Source organism: Cyprinus carpio, chromosome B2 (genome assembly GCF_018340385.1).
Source record: "Cyprinus carpio isolate SPL01 chromosome B2, ASM1834038v1, whole genome shotgun sequence".
Lineage (NCBI taxonomy): Eukaryota > Metazoa > Chordata > Actinopteri > Cypriniformes > Cyprinidae > Cyprinus > Cyprinus carpio.
In genome coordinates, this window is record NC_056598.1 from 1,180,842 (window position 1) to 1,202,732 (window position 21,891).

Consider the following 21,891-nt stretch of genomic DNA (forward strand, 5'->3'; position numbering starts at 1 on the left):
AACAAATCAATAAAGTAGGTAAATTCATACAAAGAAGGTAGCAAAATACACTTAAATGAACAACCTACATAAGAATGTGTGATGACAACCAGTAATTGCATTTAAAGTACCCTTAAACAATGAATATCAACTAAAATTCAGAAGGGTCACCAACACTTGAGAAAGCCTCGAGTCATTTGCTTTCACCTACTCTGTGCAGGCTATTTCTACCAAACGCTAATTACTGCCACCTGCTGGAAATGGGCGGAGCATAGTGTCTTTAGGTTGCTGCGATGACATCACATTCAAACACTGGCTGATCGCCAGAAAACTTCAAAATAAAAGCTCATTTACAGCGGGCCTTTTTAACACTTATATACACTGTATATTCCAACCAGTGCTTTTTAATGAAAATAAACTTGAATTACAATGTACTGACCATGTGGTTTGTTTTAACAAATATATCTGTTATGATGAATGACCATGGAACTTTTATTTTACCCATATTTTGATATTTTATTTTCATAAGTTATTTAAAACATATAAAAGTAGACACTTTTCTATCACATTTGTGAATTTAATTTGATGAGAAACACCAAACTAGGACGTCTTGCCTTTAAACTGTTAACACAAATCATTTTTTAAAACAAGATACAGACACAAATATGTCTTGTTTTCTTGAGAAAAAAAAAAGAATATTAATTAAACAAGATTAAGCTTAAAACAATAAAAAATATCTGTCAATGGGGTCAGAAAATTAAAGTAATTCAAAGGAAAACAAGTTCCTCTGACCTCATCAGCAGATATTGTTCTTGTTTTAGGCAAAAATATTTTTCTGTTGATTTATATATAAATATATCAGGGCAGTACATTTTATAATAACCTATATCAGCAGTCAATCAACCAATAAAACTAAAAAATATAAATTAAATGTTTTTATTAGTTGTATTACTTGTAAACTTAATTGTCAAGTTTAACTAATATTAATTAAACTGATCTGAAAACGAGGTTCCATCAATAAAAGTCATGTTTAGGTGTTAGATCAAGTTAATTTATTTTTCACAGGAAAGCCAGGTGAAACTTTACTGTACTCTGATAAACTCCAGCACCCAACTGTTATAGATCTGTATCTCTAAGATATGAACAGTTATGCAGCAACATATAATTTTTAGAACTAGTGAACTGTTACAGCAATAATATCTGTTTCAAGATAAGATATAAAGTTGAAGAAAGCATGCTTGTGACCTTTATGTTTGGATTGCTGTACTGATTCCACGGTCATGAAAAACCTGGAGAAACTGTGTGACTTCCATTTCCAGAAAAGTTATGGAGATAATAAATGCACTGAAGTCTGTTTATGTGTCCAATGTGTCCCATAAACCAGAATAATGTAACAACAATGTATCTTTTAACAAAATGCGGCTACACTTAAATGCATTTGTACAGAGGTCAGCACATTTAGCTCATGAACTTCTGAGCTACAAACCGACTGAATGCTCCATGAATATGATAATTCATCACAAAATGAGGCAGGACACACTTGACACATTTTGCTCCTTTTTTATTTGTTAATTTCATCAGGTACAGTTTGTACACTACACACTTGCGACCTTGGTTATGAGACTAAATGATGTAATTAATGTACTCTATTCAATCATAAACCACACGGGGCTTGACTGATTTTGGCAGACAGTATGAACACCAGTGCGCCCTGTAATAACCTTTTTCAGTGTAGAGTCGATTAGAGGAACAGAAATCATTCATTCTATTTAAAAAAACACCAGCTGTGCCATAATTAATGATACACGTGAGAAACCAATGACAGCTGACATCACTGATGCCAAACACACCATCTTCTGAAGGACAGAGATTAGTTGAGAGATTTGAGGCTTACAGCAGAGAAATAATGACTTCTGTTTCTGTTCTTAACACTGGACTAGTTTTACGGTGTTTCTGTGGCTCTCGTTTGGAGCTTCACAGCCCCAGGTCCTGTTCTCATAAAAACAGTCTGGACATTCTGCTAAACATCTTAGCTTGTGTTCAACAGAAGAAAGTCTAAAAGTCTGGAAGAAAGGTCCCAGGTTTTTTGGAAACTCACTATTAAAGCTTCCAACACTTTTTTTTTTTTCATGCATCACCTTACAACAAACATGATTAAGTAAATGAAACCATCCCATGGCCATCCCAGATCAGGATGAGTTTGTTTCAAATGCTGAAAAAGCTTTTGATGTGAAAGTCAACAGCAGATGCACTTTTTCACTGGAGGAAGTGTTATTATGGATTATAGATCAGGAGTATTTGAGTTAAAAGCGTCTTAATGCTGGATGTGTTCTCATCTTTTGTCTTCTCCAGATGTTAACTGGAGGACTGGAGTGGTGTGGATTACTTGTGGATTATTGTGATGTTTTTATCAGCTGTTTGGATTCTTTCTGACGGCACCCATTCACTGCTGAGACGGTTTATTTGGTGCTACATTTCTACAAACCTGATGCAGAAACAAACTCATCCTGATCCTGGATTTTCAATTTTTAATGAACAACTCCTCAAAGGATATTAATGCAGATACAATGTTATTTAAATAACATTTATGAAGACTCCCTGCAAGAATAGTGACATTCACTTCGTCAGTTTGGGACAGTGCTTCTTCTTATGAGTCAGTAGTGTACTCAGTCGTCCGAAGCACTTCCCACACAGCGGGCACTCGTAGGGTTTCTCTCCGGTGTGCACTCGCTCGTGTGCTTTGAGCGAGTCCAAGACGGTGAAGCACACCCCGCAGCGAGCGCACTTTGTACGGCTTCTCTCCGGTGTGGATCCTCTGGTGCCGCTTCAAGTATATGAGTCTGGTGAAGGCCTTCCCGCAGTCGAAGCACACGTGCGGCTTCTCTCCGTGTGTGGATCTTCTGGTGCTCTTTGAAGTTGTGGTGCCATAAGAAGCCGACACCGTCCGCACTGAAGAAACACACGAAGGGCCGCTCAGTGGCGTGTGTTTTTTCACGTGTTTCTGCAGATGCCGAGCCTCTCGACGAAGCTCTTCCCCGCACTGAGTGCAGTGGTATAACTTCTCTCCCGAGTGCTTCTTTCAGGTGACCCACCAGGTTTCCGTGATAAATGAAGCTCTTGCCGCACTGAGGGCAGGTGAAGGGTCTTTCTCCGGAGTGAATGCGGATGTGAATCTTCAGGTTTCCTTTGTGTGTGAAGTGGCGTCCGCACTGGCGGCAGGTGAAGGGCTTGAGTCCGGTGTGGATCTTCATGTGATGCAGGAGGCTTCCTTTGTGTGTGAAGCTCTTTCCGCACTGATCACACGCGAAGGGCTTCTCTCCTCCGGTGTGGATCCGGATGTGATCGGTGAGGTTGTGTTCACTTTGTGGATGTAGCTCTTGCCACACAGATGGCAAACGTGCGGCCTCAAGCCGGTGTGAACTCTCAGGTGATTCTTCAGGCTCTGCTTGTGAATGAAGCTCTTGTCGCACTGATCGCAGGGGAACGGTCTGTCCACGGTGTGAATCCTGTAGTGATCCATCAGGTGCTCTTTACATGCGAAACTCTTCTGGCACTGAAAAGCAGGTGAAGGGCAGTTTGCAAAAACCGTTCCCGGAGCCGCTTTCTGCATCAGACTGGTTTCGGTCTCCGTGCAGCTTCTCCGGAGTGAATCCTGAAGTGGTCCATCAGGTGCTCTTTGGACTCGAAGCTCTTTTTTGCACTCGAGGCAGGTGAAGTAAAAAAAAAAGCCGCCTGTTTTTCTGAGCTCTCTTATGAGACAAGCCCTTCCCAGACTCTGAGCAGCTCAAGATCTTCTGTCCGCTGAGGAGACGCTGAGTATCCTCCAGCTGATGATAATCGTCCTCACTCTCCTCTTCGCTCTCCTCTTCGCTCTCCTCTTTCACTTGCATCAGGCCTGGAGTAAACATGATAAAAAAAAAAAAATATTAAAATCAGACTGATGACTGTCAAGGTAATGGAAGATTAAATTTTCACCTCTGCATTGACCCAGAGACGGGTATATTAAAGATTTTCTAAAAAATAAATATATAAATAAGTCCTAGTTCTTAGTAAGCAATTTAAACTTTGAAAATGCTTTAAGACTCTCAAAATACACATCTTTTTTTTTTTTACAATTATTGTTAAGAAATATAACAATTTAAAGGGGTCATGAACTGAAAAAAAACCAAAATTCCTCTTAATGTTTAGACATATAAGTGGTCGTTGTTCTATAAAAACATCCTGTACATTTCAGAACTCAAATCTTTGTGTTAGTCTAAGAACAGCTTATTGAAGCCAGTCTGCCAGAATGGCCCGATTCCACCTCACTGCCTGTCTAGCTCCCTCCGCCCACCAATTCTACCTCACTGCCCGTCTAGCTTAGCCCCGCCCACCGATTCCACCTCACTGCCCGTCTAGCCCCGCCCACCGATTCCACCTCACTGGCCCGTCTAGCCCCCCCCGCCCACCAATTCCACCTCACTGCCCGTCTAGCTCCGCCCCACCGATTCCACCTCACTGCCCCGTCTAGAGCCCCGCCCACCGATTCCCCCCTCACTGCCCGTCCTAGCCCCGCCCACCGATTCCCACCACCTCACTGCCCGTCTAGCGCCCGCCCACCGATTCTACCCTCACTGCCCGTCTAGCCCCGCCCACCGATTCCACCTCACTGCCCGTCTAGCCCCGGCCCCAACCGATTCTACCTCACTGCCTGTTTAAGCCCCATCCCCCCCGATTCTACCTCACTGGCCCGCTGTTTAGCCCCACCCCCACCGAGTTCATGCATGCAGTATTTTAGGAGAGATAGGTGAATGCAGAATTAATTTTACAAACAAGGCAAAATAATGGAGGCGGATTTTCCAGACAAGAGTATGCAAACTAAAAGATAATGCTGGTGCGACTATATTGGGGTCCAACAGTAATGTCATAAAATTGTGAGTAAACGTTGTTCATTACGTGACATCACTCCCATGTTGTCACTTTGTCCGTTATTACAGATCACTTGATATGTATTTGCATGATAGTGGGCTCAGTGGTAGAGCTTGCGGTTAGCAGCACCAAAAGGTTGTGGGTTGATTCCCAGGGAAACACCTTAGGTAAAAAAAAATGTATAGCCTGCAAGGCACTGTACGGTCGCTTTGACTAAAAAGCACCTGCTAAAATGCATAAATGTAAAGTGTAAATGTATTGAGTTTATGTGTTTTTTTGACCCAAATCACAGCAGCGTCCCATCTGTGAGGAATGTAACGCTGTCAAACACAACAACTGTTAGCTAATCACGCAGTTTACTCAGCAGTGGGGGTGTTCTTTACTTCAAGAGTCTACCAATCCTCCACATCTATTTAAACAGAGCGTTTCTGATGAGGGGGGGTCAAAAACAGGGACAGAAAAAATAGGCCCCTTACTTTTAAAAATTATGTTTTTTTAATGTACAAATCTTGATAACAGCAAGTAGACCTCAGAGAATAGTACAACATAAAAAACAGACAGTTCATGAAACCCCATAAAAAATGTGAATGCGTTTCATGTCATTTTTAGACATGGGTATGTATGGAGAAGCCATTAGGTGTCAAATCTAATGGCTGTCAAAATGAAGTCTATTAGTATAAAAAAAAAAAAAAACGTAAAATTATATTCAGCCTTTTTTTCTTCCCCCAGCTCTCACACACTTTTGGACTTGCGAAGGAGATGTGTTGCACTGCGTGAGGGGCAAATGGTGGTTCACGGGTACCAGATTACTGGTTGTTCTAACCCCCCGGACCCCCCAATAAACTGTAAAACATCTCCGGTTTACTGTCGTAACCTCGGTACCCCCCTGAGAGACGGGAACGAGATATGGCGTTAACGCCTTGGGGACTCCCTTCTTTTCCTAACCTACCTGAAAAATCTTATTGCACAATGCCAGTGAAGTTGCAAACTCTCACTGCCAATGCCAGCCCAAGGACGGAGAATGGGGCGGGGCCCCAACCACTATATAAATGCCACTGTATTGGGGGCATAAACTCAGGAATCTTCCGACCTGAACTGAACAGTACAGCAGGGGGGGACCTGAGCAGTGAACACGGCGGCCAACGCCATGTCTCGTTCCCGTTCTCTCAGGGGGGAACTGAGGGTTAAGACCGTTAACCGTAGGGGGGGGACATTCCTTCTCGAGAACGGTCTCTCGACATGGCGTTAACGCCTTGGGAAATGTATAGAACAACGCCGTGGAAAACAGCGAAGTAAAAAAGGCTCAGCCTTGGCGGAGCTACCATGACAGTTTCTTGCAAGGCACTAAAAATTGATCCCCAAACCAATCAGATTACGGGGGGGGGGGACCCCTGCGACCATGCCTCGAGGGAATTGGATGTAGATTTCCCATATGGGGAATCCAATCAGGTTACTTAGAATCCATGTTTACCATTGATAGAGTCGTAAAGCCCTCACCGGACACAACACCTGACTCGGGGTGTGACATCCAATGAAGTCTCCGACTCTGAGGGAAAGCAGAAAGAGCCATCACTTGCGCTCTGAATAGTGTCGAGAGCGACGTTCCCAGATCAGCCTCACTGTCACAGGGTTCAGTCTCCATTCTCCGTGAAAAATCCCGTTCCTCGAAAGTATATTCCGTGCCGCTGTTCAGGCATCCCCCCGGAACATGCGCTGCTCGAATGGAGAGCAGATGGTGAATCGGGGGGGGGCCCACTGCAAAAGGTGTGGCTGCCAGTCTTGTGTAAAGGGCTTTTGAGTGTACTCGGTTTATGTACGGTACCACCGACATGTTGTCCGTGCGAATCAAGACGTGATTTTTTGCCCCCCGGACTTGCATGAGAAAACTCTGAGAGCCAAAAAAAGGACCGCTCTCAGCTCGAGGAGATTTATGTGCCATGTCCTCTTTGACTCTGTCCAGTAGCCCCGATGCTGGTAAAGCTGTCGCAGTGAGCTTCCTCCATCCCATCGTCGACGCATCCGTCGTGACCACTTTTCCACCGCGTGACCAGACCCCATCTGGGGGCTGCGTTGGTACAAAGTCAGGGTTCTGCCATGGGTCTCAGCGCGCTTTAAGCACCTGCGAGTGACCACAACGCAGGGGCAATGGGGGCCCGTATTCCACGCCCTTCCCAGTACTTGTATTTTCCAGCCATAAAAAAAAAGAAACTGGAGGGGCGCATATGAGAGGTGGGGGACCAAGGTGACAGACCGTCGCGGCCACAGCCATTCCGTCCCAAGGAGTCTCTGATATGCCCTTCAGTGCTACAGGACAGGGCCCAGCCTGAAATGAGTCAGAGCGGACATTAAAATCTAGTACGCACTCCCCGGCTCAGATGCGGTCCGCTCTCATTGGATCGACAACGCCATTGAACCGGGGGGTGGTCTGCAATGAAACTGAAGCGTGTAGCCATTCCTCTCTATTGGACGTTCCGCAACCCCAACCGAAATTGCCGGGAATGGAACCGCCATGCGGGTCACGAAAAAACACACCGAGGGTGGAGCGGTCTCGCCCTCAGAAATTCTAAACGACGCTGCCTGGTTGTATTTCAGAAAGCTCACGGGACGAGTGGGAGCGCTGTATGTGTTAGAGGGAGGAATCGTCCTCGGCCGATCCAATGAGGTGTGTGGGCCTTCTGCTGAATGTTTGAGCGACACGAACGTTGCATGGTGTGCGAGAGATGTCGAGAGAGAGGCAAGCCACGGGGGTCTGACACCTGAACCCACACTGGGGCGTGAGCATTTGCCATACCTTGGGAAAGCTGCGAGCCCCCGACTCTATTGATGGTTTCACGGCGCTGCTTGTAAAATCCGTTTATCACTGGAGGAGGGAGAAAATTTTTTTTTTTTTTTGTGAGGGTGTCACAGGGACTTTATTGCATTTTTGAACATACACAACACAGACATTTCTTGCAATCGCCTGCAAAAAACTGCAAGGGAACTTCGTGAGACATTTCTCAGGATGCTTTGCGGCTTGGGCATGCTTCGCTCAGCGCTCTCCTCCTCTGCACCCTCCCATCAGGAACGAGGCTTTTGCTCCGATGGAGGGGTTCCCCCCCCAGGGACGGGACGCCTTTCTTGAACCGTGAGCCTTTCCTATGGTTTCCTCTGCCACGGGTTTTGGCGCGAACAGACGGCTCAGGGTCTGGCGCCGATGAAGTGGGAAGCAGAGTCTTTTTATTGGGGCCGCTTCGACAGCCGTTTGGACAAAAGCAGATGAGGATCTACTGCGTGCAGGAGGGCTGCACTGCAGCCCGGCAGGAAGTGGACTCATCGTTTTATTGCATTTCTGGTGTGTCTGAGAAACGCACTGCGATAGCCTCCACTGGAATCTCCAAAATAGGCCAGATGGAGATAACAGGGGAGCACTGAAGCAGCTCCCTCCTGTCCGCGTCCTTTCAGTTTTCTGTGAGGTGGGTCAGCAATTTGGTTTGCTGGTGGAGCACCACCATTGCTCCATCTGATTTGCCTGGGCCCTCTTTTCTTTTGTTAGCTTTAAGCGCAAAATTCCACCTTTGCTGCACATGTAGATCCCTTAAAAACACCTTCGGGATCCGCCCCACCCTCGTCCAGGGATTTCAGAAGCTGTTACCTGAAAAGGGTGGAGCAAACTGCCATCGTTTGCAGAGCTGAGATCGGTTTCTCAGATTGGGGGGGGGGGGGGATTGCTTGGGGGACGGGCGGAATGCATTGTGTATCATCGGGGGGTTTTCCACTCCTGTTGGGGCCAGCGTGGGAGCGCAAGCCGATTGGGGGCGCAGCCCACGCCTTAGCGACCCTCTGTCATGCAAGTAACTGGGAAGGAAAAAAAAAGTCTCGCTCCTCGGAGCAGCAGCTCGGTGGCTCGAGTAAAGGAACCAAGATCCAGCTTGCTCTTAGCTGGTTTCATCGGGGGATTTCCCACTCTAGGCCGAGATTGCCTCACGGGGCCCTGGTGAGAATGCCGGACTAGTTCATCCTGACAAAAAAAAAAACACAGCGTGGCCCTCCACTTCAGAATGTACTCTAGAGTGCGGGCCCAGTCCTTCTCGGACACTGTTATCGGGGGGGACAGCGCCTTGTCAAGGGTGATCGTCGTTGTCCCCCACTGCCCCGAACAATATATCTCCGAAGCGCCAGCGGGCTTGGTGGGGGGTGAATTGAATTGCCCAAAAAAACCATTCTGCGCAGTTCGCCCACGTGCGGCTGCCGTCCCACCAGCGGCTCGCTGGCGCCGGTGGGACATTGCCGAGAGAAATCACAGAGGGCTAGGTTCCTCCGGGCCCTAAGTGCCCACACTGAGAATTCCTCGCAGTGCGGACAGTCCGACCTGGTTCCATGGGTTGGTCTGGGGCCTCAATGGGTCCTGACACAAATGTGCAAACGTTCAACGCATGCTTGGAACACACCGAGAGGAAACAAAAAAACCAAAAGTCTTTCCTTCTCTTTACAGCTGTCTTCAGTAGGTATACGTGAAAAGGAGGAAGATTCTGAGTTTATGCTGCCAATCAGAACACCGCCTTATATAGTGGCGGGGCCCCCCCCCACCCCCCTTTTGCTGTCTTGGCTGGCCATTAGCCAGTGAGAGTTGCAAGTTCACTGGCATTGTGGCAATAAGATTGCAGGGGGGTAAGGATTAGGGAAAAAGGGAAGGGGAGTTCCGAAGGGCGTTACGGTTTTTTTTTCATGTCGAAAGAACCGTTCTCGAGAGGGAACTGCCCATTTTTAGAGTGGACCCTTTTATTTGTGGCCAGCCTAAGGCCCACACACCTGCCGCTTATAAAAAAGTCTGCTGTCTAATCCGCAGTCTTGATATGGCCACACCTGTGAGGTGGATGGATTTATCTAGGCAAAGGACAAGTTGCTCACTGAAAAAAAAACACAGATTTTAGAACAGATTTGTGAACAAAACAATTAAAGAGAAATAGGCCTTTTGTGTACATAGGGAAAAAAAAAAAGTCTTAGATCTTTGAGGGTTTAGCTCATGGGGAAAAAAATTGGGGGGAGGCAAAAAAAAAAACAAAAGGTTTTCGTTTATAATTTTTGTTCAGGTGATTGTGTGGTGTGAGGGGAATGTATATCCAGGCTAGATATAGATATATTCCTGCTTTAAAACTTTACGATTTTCCCCCCATTTTTTAGGTAGTCTACATCCTTTTACCACAAAATTTTTCTGTTGATTTGAGGCAGAAAGGGTCCCTGGCCTCTAAAAAACAAAACAAAAAAAAAACAAAAAAAAGTACATAAAACAACATGCATTGTTTTTGTTTTATAGCTTAAGACTGTCGTTAAAATAAACTACACTTTCGGTTTTTTGTTGCAGTTTTTCGCGAAAAAAAAAATCTATCGTTAATATTTCCACTTTTAAATTGAAGGGGTCGTTTTATGTTGTCTTTTGCGTCCTTTTAAAGACTGAAAAAAAAGGGAGCCGACATTTAATGTAAACACGAGCGATGGTGTAACGTTTTTTATTCAAAACAAAGAATGCACAACTTTAAGGCTTTACAAAACAAAGCAACAACGGGCAATACGACTAACAATCATTTCGGGGGGTTTAACATTACCTTTACATGGGCACTCAAAAAAACCAGAATAATTATTTAACGTTCTGTCATCAAATATTATTCCCATGAAAAATCTGGTACGCTACTTAAATACAAAACTAAAACACGTCATGTAACACATATATTTTCCCCTCATTTTTATGATGCCATCTGTTATTTCACAGGGGCCAATCTAATGTTTTTGTAAATAAGATAATCATTCATCAATAAATTGGAAAAGAAACCAAAAAAAAAACCCTATAGGTTCCTCTGTTTGCTTCCATCTTTCAACTCTGCAAAGGCTCGGGGATCCTCATTTCTTCACTCTCTCTTTAATAAAGTCCATCTTTACAAGCAGGGGGAATGTGATGAAAAAGACTTCCTCAGATTTGACGAAGCTGGGAGTTGTTTTTTGGGCCTGTTTGGGAAACAAAAACGAGTTTTCTTCATCGCGGCTCGACTCCGGATTAATGCAATATTCGTGCCGCACTTTGGGCCAAACACGCAATATTTATTTAGTTAGCACTAAATTTACGTCATTTTGGAGCCAGTCGAGGGTATATTTTAAGTAAAGGTTTTTGATGCTTTTAATAATTAAAAAAAAAACAAAAAAAAAAACGATGGGCGGACGCTAACGTAAGCTAGCGAAACGCTGCTTCTTCTTCTTCTTGAGTTTTTAGCGTCCGCTGGGGCCGGGCAAACACGCTTTTTTTGGCGCATTAGCGCCCGCCGAAGGGAAGGTGGGAACAGGTTTTTTTTTAGGTCAAGTGTATAATAAAAAAATTATTCTTTTTAACAAAGCCAAAACCTTAATCAAGGGGCCCCAAAGGGGCCTCTTCTCCATTAGAACAAAACAACTAGGGAGAGACGTTCGAGAAAACAAAAAAAACCACTGAAAGGAAAAAGAGAAGTCAAGTGTAAACAATCATCTGCAAAATAAACCACTTCTCTTTTCCAAAAAAAACAGGTGTGGTGTATTAATTTACCATAGTACCATTTCAAAAAAAAAAAACTGTGGAGCTAACAATTCTTTCTGAGGGAAAGTATTAACTCTGTAAACATCCTCCAAAAAATCTTATAAAACTATTCCCCATTGTTTATAAAGAATAAAATACATGTACGTTTCTTGTGATTAGGTTAAAATGCATATATAAAATGTAAAAAAAAAATGGCCCCGCAGTTTAAGTCATATGCATTATTAATTTATTGGGTGGATCAGGGGGGGGGGGGGGGGAACAAATGATCTTTCATCATGAAATCAGGGGACTTAACAGGTTTTTATTGTAACAAAAGTTTACACAACATCCAAAAAAAAAATGTAGCCAAAGGCCTTGGATTTTTATTTTCTTCGGATTATCCACTCACATAGCAAAAAAACCTCCCCAAGGGGGGAGACATGGTACCGTTACATATTTGGTATTATTACACTGTATTTAGATCCAATATTTGTCACTGTTGATTGTGCTTAAAAAAGGTCAAATCAGCCAGTTTGTGCTGCATTTTCATTCTGATCATGATTACAATGTGTATGTTTACAAGTCATTTGCAATGTCCTCATTTGCAGCTATATTTTCAGGCATGCAAAGGGGGACCAAGTTCCATCTTCTACTGTTAGTGGGGAAAATACTGAAATCAAGTGCTTCCCAGAACCTAACATTTAAGTTTACATATTTCAAATCAGCAACCAAAATCAGACCACAAACTTTCCCCATAAAATGTTGTGTTTTCTTATGCTCAAACAGCATCAAAAACTAGTAATATTTTCATGTTGGTCCAGCCAATACTAACATGCAATTCATAAGAGTCAGGACACACTTGCCATCTGTTGGGAACTGGAGCATTCTGCAGTAATGCAATGACTTTAACCAATTGGGGCATTGAATCCTTTTATTAGAAGGCAGGGGGGGAATTATTTCTGCCATAAGTTTGTGCGTGTTGAAAACTTTTCTTACATTCAAACTAATGAGTTCTCCCGATTGGCTGTCAGGGGGGAGCAGACAATAGATATACTGCATTTATTTTGTAATGCAACTGTTTGGCTTTGTGTTTTGTGGCATAAAAAAAACATATTTGCATATTTTACTATTTAATTTATTCATGGTCTTCAATTTTTGTTTGAAGATTCTATATATTTGTGGATCTCATTCTATTAAGACATTCAACCATTGATTACTGTAATTCTGTAATTCCAAAAAACTCAATTGTGCACCCTCGTGTATTAAAATAAATAAAGAAATGGCACACAGACTTTTTAGTAGTTTAAGTCTTTGGTTCTTTTAATTGTGATGATTTTTTGGCTCACATTTAAACTAAAAAAACCCACCCAATTTCAAAAATTAGAATAAACTTCATAAACCAATAAAAAAAAAACAACATTTTAGTGAATTGTTGGGGCCTTTTTGGGAAAGTATGTTTCATTTACTGTACATGTAACTCAAATAACTCGGTAGGGGGCTTCCTTTTTGCTTTAATAACTGCCTCAGTGTCGGCGTGGCATGGAGGTGATCAGTTTGTGGGCACTGCTGAGGTGGTATTGGAATGAAAGCCCAGGTTTCTTTGACAGTGGCTTTTTTCAGCTCATCTGGCATTTTTTTGGTCTCTTGTTTTTCTCATTTTTTCCTCTTGACAATACTCCATAGATTTCTCTCTTGGGTTTACGGGGTCTGGTGAGTTTGCTGGCCAGTCAAAGCACCCCAACACCATGGGTCATTTACCCAACTTTTGTGTTGCTTTTGGCAGTGTGGGCAGGTGCCAAACTCCCTCCTGCCTGGAAAATGGAAATCAGCATCTTTAAACAGCTGGTCAGCAGAAGGAGCATGAAGTGCTCCAAAATTTCTTGGTAAACGGGTGCAGTGACTTTGGTTTTCAAAAAACACAATGAACCTACACCAGCAGATGACATTGCACCCCAAATCATCACAGACTGTGGAAAATAAAACCCTGGACTTCAAGCATCTTGGGCTATGAGATTCTCCACCCTTCCTCCAGACTCTAGGACTTTGGTTTCCAAATGAAATACAAAACTTGCTCTCATCTGAAAAGAGGACTTTGGACCACTGGCAACAGTCCAGTTTCTTCTTCTCCTTAGCCCAGGTAAGACGCCTCTGACGTTGCTGTGGTTCAGGAGTGGCTTAACAAGAGGAATACGACAACTGTAGCCAAAACTTCCTTGACACGTCTGTGTGTGGGTGGCTCCCCCCCTTGATTGCCTTGACCAGCATCAGTCCCATTCCTTGTGAAATTCACTCAAATTCTTGAATTGATTTTGCTTGAACAATCCTCATAATGGGGGTGGAAGGTTGCAGTTCTCTCAGATGGTTGTGCATCTTTTTCTTCCACACTTTTTCCGTCCACTCAACTTTCTGTTAACATGCTTGGATACAGCACTCTGTGAACAGCCAGCTTTTTTGTCAATGAATGTTTGTGGCTTACCCTCCTTGTGAAGGGTGTCAATGATTGTCTTCTGGACAACTGTCAGATCAGCATCTTCCCCATGATTGTGTAGCCTGGTGGAACCAAACTGAGAGACCATTTTGAAGGCTCAGGAAACCTTTGCAGGTGTTTTGAGTTGATTAGCTGACTGGCATGTCACCATATTCTAGTTTGTTGAATTGGTGGGTTTTTGTTAACTGTGAACCAAAATCATCACAATTAAAAGTACCAAAGACTTAAACTACTTCAGTCTGTGTGCACTGAATTTATTTAATACACACATTTTACAATTTGAGTTGAATTACTAAAATAAATTAACTTTTCCACAACATATTGATTTATTGAGATGCACCTGTATAGTGTTAGTCTCTGGGTTAATCCGCAGTCATAAAGACAACAGAAGTGTCTTCATGTGAAAAGCCCTGCATGACAGAAAATGTCCTCATTACTTCACAACAAACCATCATTACCATACATTCTGTCATTCCAGGACCCTTCAGTCTCACAGGCCCCTGATATTTCTTTTCTTCTCTCTTTTTTTTAGGGGCGCTGTTGGGATTTAGATGAGAGTTTGGGTAAATTGGAATGTGTGCAGTAGATTATAATGACTCAGTGTGAAACTGGGTTGGCTTGAGTCAGCACATTCACAAAGAAACATGCAGTGAGTGAATGACTGTGGCCACTATCAGACTGATCTCTGCAGAGCTGGAGGACATATTGTGCATTCGCTTAAAGAGAGAAAAATGAATGCACAGACTTTCGGCACAGAGCTTTTCTTTTCTTTTTTGTCTCTGTATGACACACTCAACCGTCCGAGGCCTGTTAATTACACACACCGCTGAAGAACACTAATTAAGTCAACTGTCAGCAGCTTTTCTCTGGCGTTCCTGAAGTTTGGCATTAAAGTTAATGACATTGGAAAGATGAGCAAAGTGAAACAGCTCTTAATGTGCCTTAACCAGCATGAATTCATCAGGATCCGTTCTGCTTTACCTGTTAATGGGACGAATAAGAAACAAGAAGGCAAGGTGTTTTTTTTTTAAACCACATGAATGTGCTGTGAAGCACACTAACCCGCAGCAGCTGTTCAACTTCTTACCAGCAGGTGGCGCGCTTCGCTTAGAAATAAAATAATGGATTTTTGTGGGGGAATAGTTTTTTTTTTTTTTTTTATTTTTTTTTTTTATTTATTTATGTTTTATTTTAAAATGTGTATGTAATTGAGGTTTGTTAGGGGTTTTTGTTTAATTTTTGTTTTTTTTTTATTTTTATTTATTTTCTATAATCATATATGACTTCCTCCATTGAAAAATCATCTGGTTAGTTCTGAATCAGGAGAGAATTTATTTCAGGTTTTTAAGAAGCACATTTACAGTTAACCTTTAGTCCTCTAGCTGACATTTTTGTCCAAAAAGCGACTCAAATGAAAAGTGACTCATGGAGTAAAACTATCCTTTACTCACCAAAGCTGCATTATTTGTTCAAAAAAATTATTATTTAATTACTAATTGTGAATTATTTTTTCAATTTAAAGTGAATAATTGATTATATTTTTAAATATCCTTTTGTTTTTTTTTTAAATAAATACTAAGGAAAAGTAGTTAAAATAGAAATAGATGGGAGTGCTGTGATCAGATGACTGAATCTTCAGCATATTCTTGAAGATGTTTGAGGACTCAGCTGCTGGTCTTCAGTGGGTCATGAGGTGATTCCAGCAAAGTTTCAGTTAATGTGAAAGTCGTTGAAATAGTGATTCTACCTCTTTGGAAAACCATTCTGCGCTGTTTCACTTGCATAAACCATTCTTCTTTTTTTTAAGGAAAGTTGTGATTAATAATTTTGTAAATGCAGGAGTCTACCAAATTGTGACTATAGCCCGAACACACAGACTAGATTTTTAAGGATCCTATAAGATCTTTGCATGTCACACTAAAGGTCTTACTTAACCTGTTTTATACATTGATAAGGAGAAGGCTATGAGCTGATTATAATGTTCATTATGGAATAATAATAATAATATCTTTGAAAGTGATTGGGAAGTCAGGCTTGCTGTTTCAATAGACCTTAACAACATTGATAGGTTGCACCTGAGATCAGCCCAAACTATGACAATATAGGCCGAGTGTGCTGAATTTATGGCATGATACTGCATTGATTCTGTGTAATAAACAGTTCTGTGTGAAGTCTAAGAGTTCTGAAGTGTGTGAAAAATGTTTAGTTCCCAGTTTAACGGTGAACCTTTATGCCCAGAACATATACGAGATGGACAACATTACACATGAAGAGATAAAGAAGTGTGCATAAACCCATGACATTATGAACTGAAATGTAAAAAGTGTAAAAAAATAAAACACTTTATTCTGTGGCATCCTAAAAAAATTATTTGGTGCCTAATTTTGTTTCTTATACGAGCCAATGTCTGTAAATGGTTGCAGAGCCAGAGTGTTGTTCTGCAGGCACACGTCCAACGCCCTTGAAATTTTATGCGGCATCTATTGGTAGTCAGTGCAAAGATTATTAGCTAAACACGGCGGGCGCGTATCGAGTCGCGGAAAGGTCCAAAGCAGCACAATTCACGTGAAACCGCTGGCCCCCAGTGGTATCAATGGATTTGCCCTCCTTTTCCTTTAGTGCCAGAGGAAGATCACAGGCCGGCGGCGTTTCAGCTTTGGCTTCCCAAGGCCGCGCGTAAGTGACGCCCTGGCGGGCGTGTGAGATCCACATCTGAGTAATATATTGTGATGTTTACAGCACAGTGTTTGGAATCCAATTCCCTGGTCAGCATTTTCTGGCTGGTGCTCCATTTCAGAGTGAACTAAAAGACAAGGAGAATAAAAGCAAGAAGATTCTCATTTTGAGTCATGGAAGACGTATAATTTTAGAGATATATATCTGTATAGCATATATGATATGTCCTTATATGTAGTATGTATAGATATCTTCTTGATAAGCACCATTTTTCGTTGTGTAAACCATGTTTATAGCTACGAACACTGGCTGTTTGTTAACTCTCCCAATCTGACGTTCAACATTCACACGGACAAGCCTACAACCTGGAGGTGAACCTCCTCACTGTCTCATCAGCTTTGCACGCTTTTTTAATGTTTCCCTAGATTTCCGGACGGCTTGAAAGTCCTTCCCGCATGAAGACAGAGGTAACGGGTTCTCCTCCGGTGTGAATCTCTCCGTGCACTTTAAGGGCTCCTGAACTGTGCCGCTCTTCTCCACATGAAACACTTGTAGGGTTTTTCTCCAGTGTGGATCCGTTCTCACGTTCCAGTTTCACACGGCTCTAGTGAAAGTCCTTCCACAGTCCAGACCACGGATGTTTCTCCACCGGTATGTATTTTCTGATGGTCTTTTAAACCCTTTGAGCCACAGGAACTCTTCCCCCAGAATAACACACGTATCGCCGCTCGTCTCGTGACTCCTCAATGTGTGTTTTTTGAGGTGCACGGCCAAGAAAAACTTCTTGTCGGCAGCGCTGACAGTGAAAGGGTCCTGTCCCTCCGGTGTGACGAGAAGCAGGTGAGTTTTGAGATTGCAGTGCCTCTGAAACCTCCGCCGCATTCAGGACACTGGTGTAACTTCTCTCCTGAATGGACCTTCATGTTTTCTTTTTAAGCTGTTTGATGGTGTGAAGCCTTCCCGGCCAGCATTCCACGCAACAAGGTTTCTCTCCAGAGTTATTCTTCATGTGTCCTCAGACCCCTTCTTGCTTGAAGCTCTTTGTGTCACTGAGGAAGGAAAATGCCTTCTCCTCTCTCTGGAGTGAATCTTAAGTGTCTCTTCTTCAGTCTCCTGAATTTGCGAAACTCTTCCGCACTGAGACACGTGAAACGGTTTCTCTCCGGGTGTGAATCCTTATGTGCCTCTTAAAGGTCTCTTTTAAACAAGCAGCGCTTTTCCACACTGAGGACACATGAAAGAATTATTGGCTCTGTTGTATCCGGCGAGGAATTACTTTCACTCTGAGAGCAACAAAAGAATTCTCCGCCGCTTATGAAACGTTAAGGTTCCTGATCTGTCTGCTGTTTCTCTGCGCTCCCCTTCATCCATTCGTCACGTTCCTCTTTCACTTCCACCATCTAAAAGAACACAAAATATTTATAAGTCAATGAAAAATGACTGTCAAATACTAAATGTTGGTTTTTAACCATTTCATGTGTTTTAAATAGGATTAAAGAAGATAGTTTGTAGATTGTGGGTAACCAAATATTTGCTGGTCCTCATTGACTTCCATTTTTTTTGGTGTACTGTCCTTTAAAATGACCTCTTCCATGTTAGGTGCCACAGAATATGTAATAAGTTTGTTATTTGCATCCTATCTTTTGGAAAAACCCCCCGGGTCGCCATGTTGCAGCTTTCAAGTTGTCCAGGACCTGCGCACAGGTGTGCCTCGGCGGCCAGGCAAACTCAGTGCTCGGTCTGTTCCCTCACGTGTCAGCAGAGAAGACTGGTGGGCAAAATGACACGCTTGATACTCTCTGTTTCGCAGGATCTTGCCTCTTTCCCCACATTGTTTCTGCATCGCTCTCACTCTTTCACAAACCCCATCTTCAAAAACACAGCATTCTATCTCGACTGTTAAACCTGGAGTTTGTCCCCCCCTCCGGCTGTGTTTGGAACCAGCTTCATCACGTTATTATTTAGGAATACATCACTAGAAACATTTTCACGTGTTTGCCGTAGCGTGATTCGCGGCTTTAACTACAGAAAATACATCAGTTTTGGCGCATTTACAGAAACCGTTAGCGCTCGCACAAAAGCTGCAACAATATACATTCAGTAACCACATCATTCACAGTGCTACCCTCAGAACCATCTCTACCATCGGTGCATCTTTAAAACACTCCAAAAGTTTCTTCGTGCAGTTTTATACTCGACAATGCAGAAAGCGCTCCTTCAATACTAATCAACTCCTCCTTCCGTAAACCGAGCCCGAGCCGTATACGCAGCCGTACGGCCGTCACCTACCATGCAAATAAAGTCCGCCACTGTCACGGATATATATGCTATTTTGACGTGACTTTTTAATGTTTATTTTTTGTAGTTTTGCACATCTTTATAAATACTAAACGTTCTAGAAAATTAAGGACTTCTTTGACCGTTGCGTGCCTTTTTTAGGGTACATGTTGTTGTTAAATTCAAACATTAAACTTTTAAAAACGTACATAAACGAATATGTAACACAAATAAATAAATGCTAGAATAGTTTAAGTTATGTTATTCGATGTAGAATGCCCATGGCCTCGATATATTTTTTAGGTATTTGATGTTATTTAATTTATGGATTGTTTTGTTTGTAGGGCTAAGCAAGTTATTTCTTCCAGCCCTAGCACTCTTTCTGATTTGTAATATAGATGAGTGCATCACAGTCAAACTTGTGTTAACATACATTGAAGCATATGATCAGATCATTGAAAAAGGGCACTCTAAACCACACACACAGACAAAAAAATTTTAAGACTCAACATCATTTGCGTCCCAAACCCCCAAAATCAGAAGGTTCCCCCCACATGAATCAGTGATCCTACTAACAAACCCAGGCTTGGTTAGCAACAGATCAGGCTTTACAGACACGTTTGGGATTCATATTGTTCTTTTTATAACAGGGAACTGTTAGATTAATTTTGACACAAACAATTAAGAGCAAAGGTTGGAAGCCAGGCAGAACTCAAAACACATCCCTGAGGGCCAGACCAGGCACAGGCAACTTAATGCACAAGAGAATTGAAGGCATACTGACAGTCAGGGGTCCCATGACTTCGAATAGACAACATCAGTGAGAAATGTTTCAGGCTCTGCAACCACATGCCAGACACAGATGTTTCTAGAATCTTAGTTTTCTCCTTCAGTTTCAAGGCTTGAAGCCCCATCAGATGGATGAGGAGGGATTTAAGGCACAGTTTTTGTTGTTTGCTAATAAATCAGTTCGCACATAACGACCAACATGTTTTCCATCAAAGCAGTAATCAACAGCCTTACATAACGCTGTAAGATCCAAGGTTACCACAACTGATTTTCTCTTGTGCTCACTGCCATGCTTACGTTATTTTTGCTGATAATTTTCTACAGTTCAGAAAATCTAAAAGACACAGCTGATGCGTTTTAGCATCCATTAAGTGCTTTCTTCACATGAGTAATGTGACTACACACATTCAAGCTTGATTGATTTTTTTGCAATAAACTAAAATCATTTTCAGTACTGAAGAGCTACAGTTAACTAAATTACTTTTAAAGACATAGAAAGCAATCCACTGATGTGTGTAATAGTTTGCCTAACTTCTACCACATGCATAGAAATGTTAACACTGTAATGGTGCGTTCAAGTCATGACGGAAAAATTCGTATTTATTAGTTGACTACACATGAACACAAAGTGGTGATTACAGGGTACCATCTAAAAACTTTCTTTAAGCCCATGTTTCCGTGTTTGGTGGGCGTGTCAGTGAAAAACACTCGATGCAATGGACCAGCAAAGACTCTCCGTGAAAACTCTATACAGTAAACGGAAGTCATCTGGTGATTTCATCTTATGTGTGAATATTTGGTTGTTTAAATTAGTGTAAATCAGTTTCATCATCCAATATGATTATGCTGCTGCTGATGTTAGCTATGTTACACCCCTAGTAGGTAAACACAACAACAAAAAAAGGTATTAGAAAGTTAATCGGCATCATGTTCTTCTACGTGACTTGCATGCACCTTACGTTGTAATTACGACTTGGTCAACCTCTAAGTACTAACTTCCCAGGAGGAACTTGAGTGCAGTTGGCAATTTTTTCTAAACTAATACTTCGACCTTCCCCTAACCTTCCTAAATGTGACCCTGGAGCACAAAACCATGGTAAGGCTCATTTTTTTATTGAGATTTATGCAATCATCTGAAAGCTGAATAAATAATCTCTTCATTGATGTGTGGTTTGTTTAGGAGGACAATATTTGTCTGAGATACAATTATTTGAAAATCTGGAATCTGAGGGATCAAAAATCTAAATATTGTAGAAAATCATCTTTAAAGTTGTCAAATGAAGTTCTTAGCAAGCATATTACTTCAATAATTAAGTTTTGATATATTTACTGTAGGACATTTACAAAATATCTTCATGGAACCTGATCTTTCTTAATATCCTAATGATTTTTTGGCATAAACGAGAAATGTATACCATTGTGACCCATACAATGTATTTGCTATTGCTACAAATATACCGTGCTACGATGACGTGCTTCTGTGCTGCAGGGACACATCTTGCTTTTGTTGGGGTAAAAATCCAAACGTGTTTTGATTTGGTCACTTTTTCAGCTTTGGGACAAGCTTTTTTTTAAATGTTTTCCCAAACGTCCCGTACGACTGAACGCTTCCCGCAGGAGGGACAGAGGTGTTCTGTTCTCTCCGGTGTTAACCTCTCTGTGGACTTTCATGTTGTTTTTAAATTAAAAAATTAAAAAACTTTTAAAAAACGTAAATAAACGATATGTACACAAATAAATAAATGTAGAATATTAAGGTTATAGTATCGATGTAGAATGCTCGCCATTGGACCTCGATATATTTGGGGGGGGTTGGGAGAGAAGGTAGATGTTGATGTTAAGGTTATTTACCTTTATTTTGTTTGTTTGTATGGCGGCAGTTTTTCTTCCATCCCTATCAAATATTTCTCTGTTTGTAATAATAGATGAGTGCAGCAAAGTCAATAAATTGTTGTTAACATACATTTGACATATGATCAGATGCATTGAAAAGGGCAAATCTAAACACACACAACACCACACGACAACACAAACACACACAGCACACACAAATATTAAGGACTCAATCAATGTGCGTCCCAAAACCCCCCCCAAAATCAGAAGGTCCCCACTGAATAGTTGATCAACTACAACCCAGGCTTGTTTTGCACAGATCAGGCTTACAGCACGTTTGGGATTATATTCTTCTTTTAAATAAAGGGACTGTTAATATTTGACACCACAATTAAGAGCGGGTTGGAAGGCAGGCAGATTGAGA

The 21,891-nt window shown here is 42.1% G+C and overlaps 1 pseudogene; it reads right to left on the minus strand.

Annotated features, from left to right (window-relative positions):
• Positions 1 to 2,645: 2,645 nt before the first annotated feature.
• Positions 2,646 to 3,904, minus strand: LOC122136381 (annotated as a pseudogene).
• Positions 3,905 to 21,891: the final 17,987 nt, after the last annotated feature.